The following is a 20,953-nucleotide window of genomic DNA, read 5'->3' on the forward strand; positions in this document are numbered from 1 at the left end:
CTGCGGTGAGCCATGATTGCACCACTGCACTAACGCCTGGGCAACACAGTGAGACCCTGTCTGTAAAAAATTTTTTTTAAAAAAGAGAGAGCTTTGAAGATGTTAGATTGCTGGCTTTGAAGGTGGACAAAGGACCACAAGCCAAAGAATGCAGGTGGTCTCTAGAAGTTAGAAAAGACAAGGAAGTGGATTTTCCCCCTAGAGCCCAAAAGAAAATTCAACCTGACTTTGACCCAATTCTGGTCTCTGACTCAGAACTGTAAGATAAACTCTGTGTTTTTTTTTTTTTTTTTTGAGATGAGTCTCACTCTGTCGCCTGGGCTGGTGGCACAATCTCAGCCTACTGCAAATCCTGCCTCCCTGTATCGCCTCCTGCCTCTGAAGCCTCCTGAGTAGCTGGGACTACAGGCATATACCACCACTCGCTAATTTTGTATTTTTGTAATCTTTTTTTTTTTTTTCTCCTTCAGAGGAGTCTTGCTCTGTCACCCGGGCTGGAGTGCAGTGGTGTGATCTCGTCTCACTGCAACCTCTGCCTCTTGGGTTCAAGTGATTCTCCAGCCTCAGCCTCCCGAGTAGCTGGGATTACAAGCACGTGCCAGCACACCCGGCTAATTTTTGTATTTTTAGTAGAGATGGGGTTTCACCATGTTGGCCAGGCTGATCTTGAACTCCTGACCTCAGGTGATCCGCCCTCAGGTGATCAGCCTGCCTCGGCCTCCCAAAGTGTTGGGATTACAGGCATAAGCCACTGCACTTGGCCTGTATTTTTTTTTTTTTAGTAGAGACAGGGTTTCCTCATGTTGGCCAGGCTGGTCTCAAACTCTTGACCTCAAACAATCTGCCTGCCTTGGCCTCCCAAAGTGCTGAGGTTACAGAGTGAGTCACCACACCCAGCCAACTTCTGTTGTTTTAAGTCACTAAGTTTGTTATAGCAGCAATAGAAAGCTAATATGGTTATATTATAAAAAGGGTCATCAGCTGGGCATGGTGGCTCATTCCTGTAGTTCCAGCAATTTGGGAGGCTGAGGCGGGTGGATCACTTGAGGTCAGGAATTTGAGACCAGCCTGGCCAACATGGTGAAACCCTCTCTCTCCTGAAAATACCAAAATTAGCTGTGCATGGTGGTGGGCACCTGTTATCCCAGCTACTCGGGAGGCTGAGGCAGGAGACTCGGTTGAACCCGGGAGGCGGAGGTTACGGTGAGCCAAGATTGCACCACTGCACTCCAGCCTGGGCAACAAGAGCGAAACTGTCTCCAAAAAAAGAAAAAAAAAAAGCTATATTTTAGAGATGCATAATTAAATATTTACAAAATGCTAGAATTTGTTTTGAAATACTATGGCAGTGGGGAGAATGGAGAGAGGTGTGCAGGGGCAGAATTGACCATAATTATTGGGGCTGAGTGATGGGTGCATTCTTTGTGTATTTTAAAAATTGAACACAAATATATACACACGAAAAAGAATAGTTACATCTAAGTGTTATAAACCAAAATACTTCTGAAGACCTAGGTTGCTGAAATCCAAGCTGGTCTCACCTAGGGGTGTTAACACAGCCAAAGTGGGAGTATTATAAGGACTGAAGTGAGAGGGACCTTTCTTCAAGTTGGCACTGGAATGGGAGAAGACCTAAGGGGCCCAGCCCAGGAAAGACACAGGCTGGAAGGGAAATGAATGATGTGAGGCCCTAGGACAGTGGAAGAGTTAAATCAGCAAATACGTACAAGGAACAGAAAGACAGTGAAATGAACCAATCAAGGAGCAAAAATTGTGCCGTGTTTCACAGAGTCAAACGTTCTACTTGCCCTCTCTTAGGCTCTGGGTCACCTTGGTGTTCAAGAGTAGACAGATGCCCACTTCCATTCACCATTTTGCTTCTTTTTGCCCTCTTTTCCAGTTCTTTTGAACCCATGCTACCTGAATTATATCCTTCTTTTTGTCAGATACTGTTGCTTCCTATTTCCATGATTGCCTATTGTATTAGGCCATTCTCACATTGCTATACAGAAATACCTGACATTGGACAATTTATAAAGAAAAGAGGTTTAATTGGGTCATGGTTCTGCAGGATGTTCAGGAAACATGGCACTGGCATCGGCTTGGCTTCTGCTGAGGCTTCAGGAAGCTCCCAATCACGCTGGAAGGCAAAGGGGGAACTAGTATATCATATGGCAAGAGCGGGAGCAAGAAAGAGGGGGAGGTGCTACACACTTTTAAACGGCCAGATCTCGTGAACTCATTCACGAGATAGCACCAAGGGGTTGGTGCTAACATTCATGAGAAATCCACCTCCCACCAGGCCCCATCTCCAACACTAGGGATTACAGTATAACATGAGATTTAGAGGGGACAACATCTAAACTATTTCACCTATATTCATTTGACTTTATGCCTTTCCAATCAATTTTTCTTGGTTGTTTGCTTTATTTTTTTGCTTGTTTTTGGCAAGACAGAGGCAAACAAACAGAATAAAAATGCCCACATGGGTCGCATACATGTAATGCAAAGGGCCTCTAAATGTGTTTTTCTTCCCAACCACCATGTTGGTTTACAAATCTGTATTATTTTTATTTATTTTTATTTTTTTGAGACCGAGTCTCGCTCTTGTCGCCCAGGCTGGAGTGTAATGGCACGATCTTGGCTCACTGCAACCTCCGCCTCCCAGGTTCAAGCGATTCTCCCGCCTCAGCCTGCCGAGTAGCTGGGATTACAGGCGCCTGCCACCACCATGCCCAGCTAATTTTTATATTTTTAGTAGGCACGGGCTTTCACCATGTTGTCTAGGCTGGTCCGGAACTCCTGACCTCAGGTGTTCCACATGCCTCGGCCTCCCAAAGTGCTGGGATTACAGGCATGAGCCACCACGCCTGGGTATTTTTAGTTTTTTGAGACAGAGTTTTGCTCTTGTTGCCCAGGCTGGAGTGCAATGGTGCGATCTTGGCTCGCTGCAACCTCTGCGTCCCAGGTTCAAGTGATCCTCCTGCCTCAGCCTCCCGAGTAGCTGGGAATACAGGCACATACCACCATGCCCAACTAATTTTTGTATTTTTAGTAGAGACGGGGTTTCTCCATGTTGGCCAGACTGCTCTTGAACTCCTGACCTCAGGTGATCTGCCTGCTTCGGCCTCCCAAAGTGCTGGGATTACAGGTGTGAGCCACCATGCCCCGCCTCAAATCTGTATTTAGGCCGAGGACTCTAAGGGGAGGAAGGGTCCACAATTTACCTACACAATACCCTGCACAGGTGTAAGGTGAAAACTGCTGTTGGCTATGAATTAAAGCAAAGCTTTCATTATTAAGATGACTAAGGTTTAATATAATTGGGGGCCTTAATGAAAGATAATTCACCGTAAGAAGGAGGAGAAAATAATTGGAAGGCAAATTACAGTAGCCTTAATAAAAAAGAAGAGGGGTACAGGGAAGTTGTCTGCAACATTTCCTAAAATGAGGGTGATGCTTTACCAGCAGGGATGAACGTCAAGAACATAATGTTTAGTGAAAGAAGCCAGCCTCAATAGAGGACATATTATGCGAGTCTATTGATAAGATGTCCAGGAACAGGCAAAACTAATCTATAGTGATAGAAATCAGAATGATGGTTACCCGAGCAGGAGGCACCATGAGAAGATTTTCTGGGGTACTGGAAATGATTGTTTGTTTATTTATTTATTCGAGACAGGGTCTCGCTCTGTCACCCAGGCTGGAGTGCAGTGGCGTGGTCACAGCTCATTGCAGTATCGCACTCTGGGCTCAAGGGATCCTTCCACCTCAGCCTCTCGAGTAGCTTGGGACTACAAATGTGCTAATTTAATTTTTTAAATTAGCTGGCCATGGTGGCGCGCACCTGTAGTCCCAAGTATACTGAGAGATGTATTGCTCAGGCTGGTCTCGAATTCCTGGCCTCAAGCGATCCTTCTGCCTCAGCTTCCCAAAGTGTTGGAGTACAGGTGTGAGGCACCGTGGGCAGCCAATAATGTATATAACTTGGTGTTGGTGACAGCACATGGGTGTATGCATATGTAAAAAATTAAGCTGTAGATGTATGATTTGTGCACTTTACGGTGTGTAGGTTAAACGTCAACTGAAGAAAAAAAAAGGATGAGACCACACTTGGCCTTGTGGATTGCTAATCTAGCTGGCTTGCTGCCTACTGTGCTGCGCATCACTCTCCCTGTGACCATGAAACTCGAACTGCCCTGACTGTTCCCAGCCTCTGCTCGCTCGAGCCACTGGCCCCCTGTCAATGCTCATCCCATCTCTGGTTGCTCTTGCAGACATCACGTTTCCACTAGGAGAGGTGGGCAGAGCCCTCAGAGTGGTAGCAGCAGCTAGAGGGGTGGTGGGATTTGCAACTGTTACTACAAGTTTTCTGCTTAATAACCATCAATGGGTCCCCATTCCCCACAGAATGAAGTTCAGACACCTTAGCATAGCACTCCAAGTCCTGTCTAAATTGACCCCTTCTTCTTATGATTATTTTTTGAGGCGGGGTCTTACTCTGTCACTGAGGCTGCAGTGCAGTGGCACAATCTCGGCTCACTGCAACCTCTGCTTCTCAGGCTCAGGCGATTCTCCTGCCTCAGCCTCCCCAGTAGCTGAAACCACAGGTATACACCACACGCCTGGCTAATTTTTCGTGTTTTTGGTAGAGACGGGGTTTCACCATGTTGCCCAGGCTGGTCTCAAACTCATGAGCTCAAGCAATTCACTCGCCTCAGCCTCCCAAAGTGCTGGGGTTACAGGCGTGAGCCATTGCACCTGGCCACTGCAGTGACTGTTCGTTACTTTGTGCACATGCCGTTCTCTACGCGCTTCTGTGTTTGTCAAACTCTGCATTCTTCCCCTCTCAACTCAAATGTCACTTCTTTTACCCTCTTAAAAAATAGGCACATGAGGGACTAACACTTGTGGAGTGTCTGTTATCAACCAGATAGCATTTAGGTGCTTTTCATACCTTATCTTCTTTAACCTTCACTCTAAGACACTTTCTCCAAATCAGTTTTATCCACTCTTAGCTCATAGTATTATAGTGCCTTCCATAAAACAGGCTGTGAAATCTTCAAGTGCTATAGACACAGTGCCTCGGGTCTCTACATTCTCACTTTACAGAAATACTTGAGGCTCCCAGCCCCACAGTTGGTTGGCTTGAAATATGAAAAGAAAACTGTTTCAATAATGGTCCCAGCAGAAACAGAAGATGTAGTCATAGGTTATTTTGAATTTACTAGGTTATTTACAGAGGTGTGGGTAGGTTCAAGGGAACTAGCAAGAGATGCTGAAGGAGCCAGGGACTGGCGGAAGCTGGAAGGTGTACCTGCTTCTCCACCAACCCCTCACCTTCCTGAAGACCCAGTGAGAACCAAAGCTGTGAAAAGGGGACCCCTGCCAGGAGCTGTCATTGTACTGCCACTGCCACTGTCACTGCCAGAACTGAGGTCCTAGAAGGAAGGGGCATGGGGGAGGGGGAAGGACTCAAATGGAGAATAACCAGAACAAAAGGTGTAAAATGAAAAAAAAAATTTTTTTTTTTGAGACAGGGTCTCACTCTGTCACCCAGGCTGGAATTCAGTGGCATGATCTTGCTCACTGCAGCCTCGACCTCCCCGGGCTCAAGCCATCCTCCCACCTCAGCCTCCTGAGTAGCTGGGACTATAGGCGTGCAACATCATGCCCAGCTAATTTTTGTGTTATGTATGTATGTATGTATTTATTTATTCTGTAGAGGTGAGGTTTTGCCATATTGCCCATGCTGGTCTCAAACTCCTGGGCTCAAGTGATCCACTTGCCTTGGTCTCCCAAAGTGCTAGGATTACAGGCATGAAAATCAAAATGATAAATGTTTTAGTGAAATGTCCAAAAGGCCAGTTGTTGCTGGTAAACTGCAAATTCATTCATCTAGTTATACAAAAAATATAATATAGGTACATCTAAAAAGGTTCGATATGGTGAAGGTTGTGGTAATAGATCCTAGTTCCTCTGAAGATCTTAAAACATATGTCTATCTATCTCTGTCTTCTCTTTGGATGGGGTGTAAACTCCTGGAGTATTCAACTGTCTTATTTATTCTGGTATTTCCACTTCTGGCAGAGTGACACGTAAGCATTTAATACATCACTGAATGAAGGACTGACTGAAGGTAATAATGGTCAAATGTAGTGTAGTGTTCACTGAGGTTATGCCAGTTTTCACAGCATATAAAACACTTGAGTTGGCCAAAGTCAGCTTAGGTGTCATGCACTTTGTTGGTAAAAGGCTAATGTAATTTTTTTTTTTAATGTGGGGATTTGTTAAGCAAAGACCATGTAGTTTTCTGATAGATTTGACTAGTATTTTCCCATCTGTGAAGTAAATGTAGCAGATTTTATTATCCCCATTAAAAAAATTAAAACAATCTGAGGCATGGAAAGGTTCTAAAGAAATACAGTTAGTTGAGATAGACTAATGATAGACTTGAGATTCCAGACGAGAGACAGGGTCTCCCATCCACCTCCTTTTGCTAGAATACGATGCCTTCCTGTTAGACTAGTTTCTCTGTCTTCCTATTGCACTTCACTTCTTGATCTCTTTCCAGGGAAGCTACTATTTTGAAGTTAAAAAAAGAGGTTTATTGTAAGCAACAATAATACTGAAAACAATTTATATCTTACAGATATGTGCTCTTGATTTAATGGGGGAAAAAAGGGCAAATTGTTAGAGAAAAGGATCTGAAGATGTTTGTAAAGTCACTATTTTAAACAATCAGTTATTTAATACCCATTCTATGGATTTTTACACTAAGGTGAAAATATGAATAGTGGATTTGCTAGTTACAACTTGGAGCTCTAGTCTCTGCCAGACTTAGGCTTCTGTGTTTTAGGGAGAAAGATGCCCATTGAGTGGGAAAACTAGAGGGAGTCCTCACTAATCCTAAAACGTTAACTTTATGTATGCAAATTATACTGTTTCTTTTTTTCTTTTTTTTTTTTTGAGATGGAGTTTCGTTCTTGTCGCCCAGGCTGGAGTGCAGTGGCACGATCTTGGCTCACTGCAGCCTCCACCTCCCGGGTTCAAGCGATTCTCCTGCCTCAGACTCTAAAGTAGCTGGGATTGCAGGCACTCGCCATGCCACCCAGCTAATTTTTGTATTTTTAGTAGAGATGGGGTTTCGCCATGTTGGCCAGGCTGGTCTCAAACTCCTGACCTCAGGTGATCCACCTGCCTTGGCCTCCCAAAGTGGGGGGATAACAGGTGTGAGCCACTGCGCCTGGCCGATATTGTTTCAATATAAGCATGTGTACTGATGAAGATCTAGATTAAACTTGCTTATCTAGGGAAGAGTATCTTTTCACTCTAATATTGAACTCTAAAAAAGGTACAAAAGGAAGTAATAAAACACACTTGAAATACAGTAGTATTTTGCCCTGGACTTGGACTGGGTGGGGTGATGTGTCTTTTTGAAGGTTGTCACAGGTTTGGGGCCAAATCAGGAGAACTATAGGAGCAAATTCACAGGAGCAAATCTGAGGCTTGAAAAATATATCATGAAAACGTGAATTTCACCAGCTTTAGTTCTTACTCTTTCAGTTCACAGTCTCTTTATTTTCATGTTTTCTAGGCAAAGTTAATTGAACATAATAATAGTAGGTATTCATTTATCCATTCATCCATTCACTTATTCAACTAATATTTGCCAAATTCTTACTATGTGCAAGACACTTACATATAACGTAAGAGAAACAGTGATGTTCCAACCTGTGTTAACATTATGAAAAAGCTGTCTCAAATTTATTTTGGCAAAGGGAAAAGCAGGGTATAATAAAATAATTATTATTGAAAACTTTATATACATAGTGGATAAAAGCATAATTGATGATAAGGGTGGAAGGAATTATTAGGACATATTTGAATATATTAATGTATTCAGAAGCGAACTGCCACTTATTTGCTGTGTAGTAATTTATTTTCCTCATCTGTAAAATGGGAATGAGTATCTACCCCATAGGAAAGTTGTGAAAGAACATTGCAAATATTGGAAATTTATCTGTAAAGAGACTGGCGTGATTCTCAGCACATGTTCAACAAATGGTAGCTATTGTTATTATGGATAACTCGGATTTAATATAACAAAGAGTCACACTTCTATAAATCCTTTGGTGAGGATAGTAACTGAGAAGATGTTCTAGGATAGATAATTCAAATTTCATTTTTAGAGTAAGGGCTTCAGTAATTTCATGTTAAGATAAATATAAAAAAATTAGGCGGGCAGTGGCTCAAGCCTGTAATCCCAGCACTTTGGGAGGCGGTGAGGATCCGCGAGGTCAGGAGATGAGACCATCCTGGCTAGCACAGTGAAACCCGATCTCTACTAAAAATACAAAAAGAAAATTAGGCATCAGTGAGTCAGGCAATTCTGCAATCATAGTAGTATTCCTACAATTTAATACAGTCCATAGAAGTAAAAAAGGTATAAGTGATAAGCCAAAGTAAATCTTTCTTTTTTTTTGAGACGGAGTCCCATATAAATCTTTCATACATAGAATGTAGAGATGAATTTCAAATATTTGCTCGCATCGGGATTAGAAGGACAGTGGCCACTAATTAAGAATTTAAGTCCTCCTCAGCCCTGCTGGTGCCCATAATAAGGGTTTGTTTAGATTAAACTTCTGTTTAATTTCTTTCCGTTAAGATCTCCTTCTGGCTTTTTTTTTTTTTTTTTTTTGAGACGGGTTTAGCTCTTGTTGCCCAGGCTGGAGGGTAATAAGCGATCTCGACTCCAGCTTATCCCGCTTCCCGGGTTCAAGCGATTCTCGAGTAGCTGGGACTACAGGCGCGTGCCACCATGCCCGGCTAATATTTTGTACTTTTAGTAGAGACAGGGTTTCTCCATGTTGATCAGGCTGGTCTCCAACTCCCGACCTCAGGTGATCCACTGTACCGACTGCTCCCAAAGTGCTGGGATTACGAAGTAGCCACCGTGTCGGCCTCTTTCTGGCTTTTAAAAACATGTTTGGGCGAGACACGGTGGCTCACGCCTGTAATTCCAGCACTTTGGGAGGCAAGGCAGGCGGATCTTGAATCAGGAGATCCCGAGACCATCCTGGCTTCTGCGGTGAAACCCCGTCTCTACTAAAAATACAAAAAATTAGCCTGGCGTAGTGGCATGCGCCTGTAGTCCCAGCTACTCGGAAGGCTAAGGCAGGAAGATCACTTGAACCTGGGAGGCGGAGGTTGCAGTGAGCCGATATCTGCCACCGCTCTCCAGCCTGGGCGACAAAACGAGACTCGTCTCAAAAAACAAAACAAAACAAAAAACATGTTTGAACCTTCATCTTAGAACACTTCAACATTTTCTCCTATGTGATATATATTATAGAATTGATAGGACCAAATCTCACTCTAATATTTGCATATCATCAACCTAGTCTTTTTATTTTCCCCTTAAAGTTTACTTGAATTTGGCATTAACATTTAGTTTTTCATTTTTAAGGGATTAAAATAATAGAGCCATTTGATTCTGTGCCACTTGCCAATGTTTAGATACAATAAACACTTTGACTTTTGCTTAATACTGCAGAAGCTGCAACTGGAAAATTCTACCCTGCGTTGTAGACAATGGACATATTTCACAGGAGTTTTTTTTTAGTTTTAAGCTCTGATTTCCAAATTATGATTTAAAAAGTATTTCATGCCCTCTGCACTAAGTTAGGTGATCACAGATGCAAAACCTACACCCAGCTTTGGAAAGAGTTCTAGAGAGAAGCCCTACCAATGGTTTGTTTTTGGCTAACATAGCACGTTGTATTAGTTTTCAAACAAAAGTTTGAAATCAGCTTATACCTAACCTCAGAACGAGGGACAGATGTTTTTCTCCGGCATTCTGTTTGCTGTAATTTGTGCTGAGAGATTCGCTGGTCGTTTTGAAGCGATTTTTACGCCCCCTCCTTGGTGCGACCTCCACTTGCGCTATGGGCCCTGCCTGGTGGGAAAGGCAGCGGGCAGAAGGGACCCCAAAACGCACTCTCGGGGATGCTCCTGAGTCAGTGAGCAAGTGATTTCCCTCTGCGGGTTCATCTAGTTCCCGTTAGCTCAACCCTGGGTTTAGAGGAAGAACGAAATCCAGAGAGTGAAGCTGGGAGGGGAATGCGTGGCAAAAACTCATGGAAAAAAAAAAAAAATAAAAAAAAAAAAAAACCCAACCCAGTTTCAAGGACTATGCTGCAACCCGCCAAGCGGTGGCTTTGCTTAAGCTGCTGTAACCAGCTGCTTCTCCCTGCTCCTCGAACTTGCTTGAGTTCCGAGGGAAGCGCCTGCTTTTCGGGTGCGTGGCCAGGGTGGGTGGTGGCCAGGATTCGAAGGCGACAGCGAAGGGGAGCGAGTTCCTGGGATGGAACTTGACGCGGAACCCGGGGTCCCATCGAGGGGCTCCCCACGGCCTCGGGTGCTTGGGCTGCGATTGGTTTTTCATTTGGCATAGGCGTGGGGGGTAGGAGGCAAAGTGGCAAGGGCTTTCCCGGGCTCACAGTGTCTCACGGTCCGCCACTGCCTGCGGTGGCGCTTGGCTTGACCCCGACTCGGGCCCAGCACGAGGCGGCGGTCAAAGGGCGTGCTCGCAGCAACCGCAGGGCACGCGGGTCGGCCGCGCGGGGGGCGGGGCGGCGGTGGCGGTTGCGGGGCATGCGCGGCTCCGCGCGCGGCTTCTCAAACATGGCGGCGGCGGTGTGAAGCTCGGTGCCGGCTCGCGCGATCGGTGGGACAGAATTTCGTTGTTTTCACCGACGAGACTGGAGGTACGTGGTGATTCCGGGCCCCGTAAGGAATGGAGAAGCGGAGCTGTCTCCCGGACCCTGACCGTTGTCCGTGGGCGGGCGGGGAGAAGCCATCTGCGCGCGTCCCGTGCGAGGAACGCCCCCTTACGATCCCGCCGATGTCCCATCGCAGCTCGGCCTCGCGCTTCGGTCTCCCGCCCCAGGCGCCCTCCGCGGACGCCCGTAAGCCGCTCTCGCGCTTCCCCTCACGCTGCCCCGGGGCCCCTTCGCCGCTGCGGGGTTTGGGCGCCCGGCCGATAGCTTCCATCCGTCCCCTTGCCTGCAGCGCTGACAGCGCCCTCCGGCGCATCCTCCCTGCCTTAGGTAGCGCTGGGCTGGGGCCCGGGAGGCGTCACGGTGGGCGGCGGGGCCGAGGAGGGAGGTTGACTTTGCCTGGTCTGGGCTGGGATAACTTTTGGAGCTTGGGAGGGAAACGTCTGCCCGGAAGGATGCGCCTGTGGCGGCGGCGTGCGGGCGCGGATTCTGGTGCCAGGTGCCCGCCACCGGGCTCCTGGCGGGGGCTGGGGGCGCCGGTGGCTCACCCTAGCGGTGCAGCGGGACCGGAGGGTGCGTCCCGTCCGGGGCTGGCGGGGAGGCGATGGGGGGCTCTAAGCCTCCTGAGGGGACGAGAGACGGCCGCGATGGCCGTGCCTCGCGGCCTGACCGAAAAAAAGTTGCTGCCTTCACTTAGAAACAGTCCCGAAATAGTTTCTTACCTTTCTCCCTTTTCCCACTGGATCGTGCTTGTGCCCCATCCAGGTGTGAAGAGCCGGAGGGAGAACGGGTCTAGGCGAATTTGCTCGATTTTTCGCCTCGAGGTTGTACATAGATAGCGTCCTGGGCCGACCTGTAATTCGGCTCCCCCACCCCCCAAATGTTTGAGCAGCACAAATATTTACTTACAGGCTCCCATTTGAGACTATTGATTTTTAAAAAAGAGGTTGTTAAACATTTGTCAAGCATCAGAAAGTGTGATTGCAATTTGAAATTTGCTTCTTGTTTGTAAATTAGGAGATTAACGTTTATGACTTATTTTAGGGCATCTCTGGAAAGTTAATGGATCGGTTAGTGGGGGTAAACTGAGGCAGGGAAAGTAAATAACTTGCTTATGATCATATGATTTACAGAACTATTGGAGATAGGTGTTTTTTTTTTCCTGAAACAACTTCAGATGCTGCTACATTTTAATGCCCCCAGAGCTATTCATATTTCTGTTTTGAGGGATACAACATTTATGGAGTACAACTGCCTATGATGAGCAATTGTTTTATAACAATGGTTCATAAACGCATATTTAATTCTTTTCAGTAACAGTGTAGGGAAATGTTTTTCAATAATGACGATTTTGCCTTTTTTCTTACTCATTAAATAAAGTATTTCCAATGACGAATGTGCTTTCAGGCTGTGTGTGTGTGTGTGTGTGTGTTTTCTATTTAATGGGAGGAATGTGAAAATAAGCTTTTGGAAATGAATCCAGTGGGATTTAGAGAAAAGATTGAGTTTATGAGTATTCACCTGATGCCTTGTATTTAGCTTTATCTGTAACCTTTAAAACAGTCTGATAGAATGTAAAGAAAAAACACCATTTAAACTGGCTTTGAAAGTTTTGAATAAACTTTATATTTATATCATGCAGCCATATGAGCTTCTTAAGGATGTATACTTGTTTACCCCAGAGAACCTGATTTGCTTTGGAATTGGTAGTTGGAAAAAAAGATTAATATAACTCTACTGCATTGTATGTGCCGACGCTTTGAAGTTGAGTGTCATAACATGTACAAAAAACAATGGAGTCAGTCTAAAAAAAGGTGTATCAGTTTTTCTTATGAGGTGGTTGGTCAGTCCATTTGATTTATGATTCCATCAACACATCTTTTTTTTTTTTGAGACAGAGTCTGGCTCTGTCGCCCAGGCTGGAGTGCAGTGGCGCGATCTCGGCTCACTGCAAACTCCGCCTTCCGGGTTCACGCCATTCTCCTGCCTGAGCCTCTGGAGTAGCTGGGACTACAGGCGCCCGCCACTGCACCCAGCTAAGTTTTTGTATTTTTAGTAGAGACTGTGTTTCACTGTGGTCTCGGTCTCCTGACCTCGTGATCCGCCCACCTTGGCCTCCCAAAGTGCTGGGATTACAGGCGTGAGCCACCGCGCCCAGCCCATCAACACATCTTTATTAAGCACCTGTGCTGTCTTTACGATGGAGTTCAGTTTATTCAGAGCCCACTATGTGTCTATGTGTGCTAATTTCTGGGTGTCTAAGGCTTTCCACCCATAGTTTATTCCTGAAAATTTCGGGGAGTTATAGCTAAAAAAACAATTCGAATGTAGAACAAGTATTCCTTTCATTCAAAGGGCGAACTCGAGAAGTCAGTATTTTTGTCGTAATTCTCCAAACAAAATTCTGAGTGTAACTGCAAATTATTTCTGACTTAGGTGATATTAACTTTGTGATTTTTTGTTTAGGATTATATAAAGCTATATATTTTGATGAGATTATTTTCTGGTTCAAATAGATAACATACTGGTTAAGCTTGAGGGGAAAAATGAGTTGCTGGTATAAATAGAAATCAATATGTGCTCTGGAGATTGGGTAATTTTTAATACTAAGCAACCTCACTTCTATTACTAAGTAGTTTAAGCTGTAATTAAGTTTTAACTGGTATTTTAAAGCATTTTGTTTTTTCAAAATATTGCAGAAATCTCTGAGCTCAGAAATAACAAATAAGGGTTATGATCTTCAGCTCTAAGCCAGATGTGACTCTTATTTTCTTTTGGGCTTGTTCCTTTTTAGCTGCCTGCCTGTTCCTCCCAGATGCTTCCTATCACCCCTCTTCCTGCCCCTGTTCCCTTCGCTGTTGGTGTCTGTTTCCGCATCAGTGAAATGGTCAGGGTAATCCTTTGCTGCCTCACTGAGAAATAATTAATGATGATAAAGTGCCTTGAAAAGGCTGAGTAAATACCAAGTCTTTTGAATTAACATGATGTAGCCACTTGTTCCATTTAAGGAAGAGCCAAATTCCAATTTTAGTTTGAGATCTTGGGGGTGGGAGAGAAAAGTTTCACTTGAATATTTTACTGCCTTTCTTTTTGGGTTAATAGCAATGACTTTTGTAACTCTAGTAAGTGGAACACGGGTGGATACAGCAGTATCCTCTGCTGTTTGCCTTATTAGTCACCTCCAGTATTTTTTTTTTGGCCTGGTTATCCTGTCTGCCATTTTTCTCCCGCTATTCTCTTTCCACTTGTAAATGGAAATCTGAGGTAGTGGTCGTCTCTGTTAGCTCCCCTCTCGGGGTGGGGAGGGTAGGTCTCACTGTCTCCTCATAGTCATATTCCTGATTTTTAGGATATACAGGAACAAAGTGGGCTCTGCCAGCTGTCAACCTTAGAGCTATGAGCTGTGGTGCAAAGATTAGTCTGGTGTTGCCAGAAGGTGTTTTCTAGTTTGCAGTGGGCAAATCAAGCATCCCTAGTAATTTTAGAACTCTCAGTAATTAATGTCTGAGAATTACTACATAATACCTTAGAATTTGAACTGATTGTTGATTCCAGGAACTAAAAACCTGGACATTTTGAAAATAGCAAATGTTGGTGATTTTTTTTTTTTTTTTTTTTTGAGACATGCTCACGCTCTGTTGCCCAGGCTGTAGTGCAGGGGCATGATCTCAGCCCACTGCAGCCTCTGCCTCCTGCGTTCAAGCAGTTTTCCCACCTCAGCCTCCCGAGTAGCTGGGATTACAGGGGTGCGCCACCGTGCCCAGCTAATTTTTGCATTTTTAGTAGAGACAGGGTTTCACCTAGTTGGCCAGGCTGGTCTCAAACTCCTGACCTCAGGTGATTCTCCCACCTTGGCCTCCCAAAGTGCTGGGATTACAGGTGTGAGCCACCATGTCCGGCTCCATGTTGGTAATTTTGAAAGAAGAGTGTATACCCATCCCTGGCTTTGGGGCTTAACATTCATGATCTCTTTGTCTTGGGGAAATAGATAAAAGAAACCACTGGCGTTTATCTTAGATTAAAATGGCATAATTTATACCATTATATGAATACTGGTATAATTTAGTGGTAAGTACATTTTTTAGACTCTTAATCTTAAGTACGTTAGGCTTTGGTTACCATTTATAAAAAGAGTTTGTGGTGGTTCTTTTTTGATACAGAGTCTTGCTCTGTTACCCAGGCTGGAGTGCAGGTACAATCTTGGCTCATTGCAACTTCTGCCTCCTGGCTTCAAGCGATTCTCCTGCCTCAGCCTCCTGAGTTGCTGGGACTATAGACATGTACTACCACGCCAAGCTGAATTTTTTTTTCCCCCGAGATGGAGTCTCATTTTGTCACCCAGGCTGGAGTACAGTGGCACAATCTCAGCTCACTGCAACCTCTGCCTCCCACGTTCAAGTGATTCTCTTGCCTAAGCCTCCCAAGTAGCTGGACTACAGGTGTGCACCACCGAGCCTGGCTAATTTTTGTATTTTTAGTAGAGATGGGGTTTTGCCATGTTGGCCAGGCTGGTCTCAAACTCCTGACCTGAGGTGATCCACCCACTTCTGCTGCCTCCCCAAGTGCTGGGATTACAGGCAGGAGCCACCAAATCTGGCCTTTTTTTTTTTTTTTGAGAGTCTTGCTCTGTTGCCCAGGCTGGAGTGCGGTGGTGTGATCTCAGCTTACTGCAACCTCTGCTTCCTGGGTTCAAGCAATTCTCGTGCCTCAGCCTCCTGAGTAGCTGGGATTACAGGTGTACATCACCATGCCCGCTAATTTTTGTATTTTTCGTAATTTTTATTTTTAGTAGAGATGGGATTTCACCATGTTGGCCAGGCTGGTCTCGAATTCCTGGCCTCAAGTGATCCTCCTGCCTTGGCTTCCTGAAGTTCTGGGATTACAGGTGTGAGCCACCTCGCCCTGCCAACGGTGGTTCTTAAAAATAATTTGAAAAAATTTTAGAAACTGTCAAGATTTGAAATGTGTATGTGTTCTTTGGTTTTCATGACAAAGGCAATTTTGTTTATTTTGTCATTATGTTGTCTATACCTTGGCAATCTTAGAAATAATACTGGTAGTTATTTATTTATTTATTTATTTATTTTTGAGACGGAGTCTTTCTCTGTTGCCCAGGCTAGAGTGCAGTGGCACAATCCTGGCTCACTGCAGCCTCCGCCTCTGAGGTTCAAGTGATTCTTCTGCCTCAATATCCTGAGTAGCTGGGATTATAGGCGTGTTCAACCATGCCCAGCTAATTTTTTAAAAAATAATTTTAGTAGGGACGGGGTTTCACCATGTTGTCCAGGCTGGTCTCGAACTTCTAACCTCAAGTGATCCACCTGCCTCGGCCTCCCTAAGTGCTGGGGTTACAGGCGTGAGCCACCGCGCCCGACCAGGAGAGGTTTTAACATAAGCAATGGAGATATCTTATTGTGTGAAAAATGAAATATTTGAGGATCCTGTAGCAGTGAATATGATGGTGCTGTTCATCTTAATATCATGATCATTTGACCTAGACTACATGAATTCCTTATTTGAAGAGTTAAAACCTTTAGAATAAGCTTGACTCTGTGTGAGTAAAGACCTGGGAAATATTTGAAGATAGCACTTGATTACCTACTATTTGTGACCTGTGTTTATAGCTACAGCTCTGCCCCCTCCTAAGTTTATAGGAGCAAATTGTTGTTAAGAGGGGAAAGAGAGTGCCCACTTTCGGTGGTAAGGTACCGTTGTAAACTTCAGAACTTCAGAAGTTTACCGTTGTAAACTTCAGAATATTACAATTCTTGGGCATACCTTGAAGATTCTTTCATTTCTCAGAGAAGAGTTTGTGGGGCTCTCTTTGGTTGTGTTTAGAATACACATTTGATTTTTCTCAACCTCTGTTTCTCATAAAGATTAACTGGTGTGAATTATAGACAAACAGCTCCATTTGGTATGTACCTTATAGCCTTGACATAGTTTTTTAAGTGTATTGACAATGTGCTTTTTTTTTTTTAAACATTTGGCCACTTTTCCTACCTTTCATCAGTTTTAGCTGATTTAAGATTTGATTATATATTTATTTATTTATTTATTTATTTATTTATTTTGAGACGGAGTCTTGCTCTGTAGCCCGGGCTGGAGTGCAGTGGCCGGATCTCAGCTCACTGCAAGCTCCGCCTCCCGGGTTTGCGCCATTCTCCTGCCTCAGCCTCCGGAGTAGCTGGGACTACAGGCGCCCGCCACCTCGCCCGGCTAGTTTTTTGTATTTTTAGTAGAGACGGGGTTTCACCGTGTTAGCCAGGATGGTCTCGATCTCCTGACCTCGTGATCCGCCCGTCTCGGCCTCCCAAAGTGCTGGGATTACAGGCTTGAGCCACCGCGCCCGGCCTTATATATTTATTTTTAAATACTGAATCAAATGTGTTTCTTCTTTTCAGTTCTCTTCATCTTTGAATACAGTTGGAAACCTGTGCCCTTTGCTATGAACTGTTGCTTTTTTTTCTTTTGAAATATTTTAAAAAAATGTTTGCAGTGTTTTTCTCCATAATGTTATTTGAAAAGCAGTATAGTCAGTATTAATTTTTAACTAACTTGATAGAGTTTCATAAATCTGTTCAAATGAAACATCTTTGGTCATTAAAAGAATTAAGATATAGTAGACAATAAATAGTATATTTAGATATTGTTTGGTTTTAGATTACTTTAGAGACTCTGATTTGAGATTTTTTTGTGTGTTGAAACTTGAGAAGTTGTAGATATATTTGAATGGGTAATTTGCTGACACCTGCCTGTGTTTGAGGTATTTTCAAGGATGTTTAGTTTTCTGGTCTCTTCAGATTGTGGTTTATTGCATGCTTTTCTGCAGTCTGTTGTCTAGTGGGGATTGTTGTTGTCATCATTTCCATGATTTCTTGTAGGGCTGGTGTTAGAAACCATAAATCTAGACTGCAGTGATAATAGGAACAGCCTGTAACCAGATCCAGTTCTTTTGTCAAAATGTCGCACCATGAGCTGCCTGTAGTAAATTGACATGCCCTGCCATTAACTCAAGTCCTTCACAAATGTCAGTGGGTAGCAGGTCTTTGGGCAGTTAGCTTGTAGCTGTGCTTTAAAACCTTAGGAATTTACAACTATAAACTGGGATTTTGGCAACCCTTGACTTATCTTTAGTTTATCTGTTTTCTGACATAACATACTTCTTCACTAAATACATAGCTTTCACAGAAATCATTTTAAAATTGCAAGTGATTAACTTACAGGTTATGATTTTTTTGGATAACTTAAATTAGAAATTTTTGAAAATAGTTAAGTCTTCTTAGGTTTGTTTTGACACAGAAAAAGATTAATTACTAGTTTGTTTGGGGTGGACTTTACTAAAGCATAATTTAAAATTGCTCCTTTAGAAACCTTAATTTCCTCTAGAAGGCTTGATTTGATAAGTTGTTGCTACCAAAAATGTTCTTTGATTTTATTTTTTTTTTACAGATTTCAGAAATATGGAGATGAAAATGTTCCTTTTTTTTTTCTTTTTTTTGAGACAGAGTCTTGCTCTGTCGCCCAGGCTGGAGTGCAGTGGCATGATCTTGGTTCACTGCAGCCTCTGCCTCCCAGGTTCAAGCAATTTTCATGCCTCAGCCTCCCGGGTAGCTGAGATTATAGGCATGTACCACCACAGACGGAGTTTTGCCATGTTGGCCAGGCTGGTCTCAAACTTCAGACCTCAAGTGATCCGCCCACCTCGTCCTCCCAGAGTGCTGGCATTACAGGCATGAGCCACTGCGCCTGGCCCAAAAATGTTCGTTCGTTCGTTCGTTCTTTCTTTCTTTCTGTCTCTCTCTCTCTTTCTTTCTTTCTTTCTTTCTTTCTTTCTTTCTTTCTTTCTTTCTTTCTTTCTGTCTGTCTGTCTGTCTGTCTGTCTGTCTGTCTTTCTTTCTGTCTGTCTTTCTGTCTTTCTGTCTGCCTTTCTGTCTTTCTGTCTTTCTTTCTGTCTCTCTCTCCCTCTCCCTCTCCCTCTCTCTCTCTCTCTCTCTCTCCCTCCCTCTCTCCCTCTCTCTCCCTCCTTCCCTCCTTCCCTCCCTCCCTCTCTTTCTGTGTCTGTCTGTCTCTCTCTCTCTCTCTCTCCCCTTTCTTTCTGATGGAGTTTTGCTCTTGTCACTCAGGCCGGGGTGCAGTGGCACAATTTTGGCTCACTGCAGCCTCCGCCTCCTGGATTCAAACGATTCTCCTGCCTCAGTCTGCCAAGTAGCTGGGACTACAGGTGCCCGCCACCACACCTAGCTGATTTTTGTATTTTTGATAGAGATGGGGTTTCACCATGTTGACCAGTCTGGTCTCGAACTCCTGACCTCAAGTGAGTCACCTGAACTCAGCCTCCCAAAGTGCTGGGATGACAGGTGTGAGCCACCGCACCCGGCTTGTTTTTTCTTAATATTGATTAGTCTTAATTCAGAGATAGAATTTTAGTTTTAAATGTAATTACAATATTAGAGTTTAGTGTTTTTCTGATTACTTTTATAACTGTGTTAGAAAATGTGACATTTGATTGTTTACTTGAGTGAATTGAGTAGATACTTGTGGAATCTTAAATTGATGACTCATGTTCAATTAAACAAAATTGTATATGACTATACAATGGAATATACACTTTTTCTATCCTGTGTTAGGATAATCACCATTACCAGAAACAAAATCTTAGTTGAAAGAGAGAGCTTCTCTTGGTCAAAGAAAAATACACAACTACAATGTATTTTAATTAAATCAGTATTTTTTTTTTTGCATTTAGGCGTAAATGTGAAGTACTTCTTGAAACAAAATAATAAACTATTTTCAAGTTAAAAACATAAAGATGTTGTTTTATGCAGTTAACTCAGACCTTCCTCTTCACAATAAAGGAGGGCATTTTTGTTTGTTCAAGTCTAAAAGTAGTATCTTTATAACAAGATAGATTTAGAAAGGAAAAGAACCCTTTCTGTCTGTGCTATTTAATTAATCTCTGGTAAATTGTGTACGTATAATAACTTCCATCACTTATTCCAACATTTTCTTTAAAACACCAGCAAACATATTTGTGAATCTCTCTTATCCTTGAAACTTCTTATACTGTTGATAAACTCAAGGGGATATGATGAGACATTTTTTTCAATAGATTATTTTGTGAATAGGGACTGTGTCTTTTTTTGGTGAATATTGGTTTAAAGCACATGTTTTAGTTATACCTGTTATGTAGTTGGCATTTATAAACTGAATTCTATAATAGTAACTTATTTATATGGAACCTGTCTTTTTGAGACCACAAACATCCTAGAAAGAGATAAAATTCAGAATAAAAAAAAAAGACCAATCAACTTCTGGGAAAGAGAGAGATATTGGAGGTGGGGGATTGTCTCAAATCTCACAGAATTTTCTCCTTGGCCCATTGACTTAGACTTGTGTCTAAATTAAGACAGCTGATTTGATATTGCAGGAAGGAACAGAGAACACCAATAACAGCCAAAAGAAAAATCTCAGTTGAGCGCCGTGGCTCATGCCTGTAATCCCAGCACTTTGGGAGGCCGAGGCAGGAGGATCGTTTGAGCTCAGGAGTTTGATACCAGTATGGGCAACTTAGTGAGCCATCGTCTCTACTAAAATTAAAAAAAAAAAAATTAGCTGCCGAGCTTGTTGGCACATGCCTGTAGTCCCAGCTACTTTGTGTGTGTGTGCGGGGGGCGGTGGGGGGGCAGGGAGGGATGCGGGGGGTGTGCTGAGGCAGGACAGTCACTTAAGCCCGGGAGGTCAGGCTGCAGTGAGCCCTGATTATGCCACTGCACTCCAGCCTGGGCAACAGAGTGAGACCCTGTCTCAAAATAAAAAAAAAAAAAAAGAAAAATTTTGTCAAAAAATTGTTTTAGGCCATGCATGGTGGCTCACACCTCTAATTCCAGCACTTTGAGAGGCTGAGGCAAGAGGATTCATTGAGCCCAGGAGTTTGAGACCAGCCTGGGCAACATGGGAAAAACCCGTCACTACAAAAAATACAAAAATTAGCCAGGTATGGTGGTGTGTGCCTGTAGTCCCAGCTACTAGGGAGGCTGAGGTGGGAGGATCACCTGAGCCCGGGGAGGTTGAGATTGCAGTGAGCTATGATCACTCCACTGCACTTCATCCTGGGCGACAGAGCGAGACTCCATCTCAAAAAAAAAAAACAAAAAAAACCCCTGCAATAT

The 20,953-nt window shown here is 43.7% G+C and overlaps 1 protein-coding gene across 4 annotated transcripts in view; it reads left to right on the top strand.

Annotated features, from left to right (window-relative positions):
- Nucleotides 1-10,635: 10,635 nt before the first annotated feature.
- The window catches only part of SCML2 (Scm polycomb group protein like 2), a 119,207-nt gene continuing 108,889 nt past the window's right edge, over nucleotides 10,636-20,953 (top strand). For 2 of the 4 annotated variants that reach the window (XM_031660499.1, XM_031660497.1), the window contains exon 1: nucleotides 10,636-10,769. The gene's annotated coding sequence lies outside the window, so the exon portion shown is untranslated. The remainder of the gene's footprint in view (nucleotides 10,770-20,953) is intronic. The other 2 variants (XM_031660496.1, XM_031660498.1) reach the window with 1 other exon arrangement.

This window comes from Papio anubis, chromosome X, assembly GCF_008728515.1.
Source record: "Papio anubis isolate 15944 chromosome X, Panubis1.0, whole genome shotgun sequence".
In the NCBI taxonomy this organism is placed as follows: Eukaryota; Metazoa; Chordata; class Mammalia; order Primates; family Cercopithecidae; genus Papio; species Papio anubis.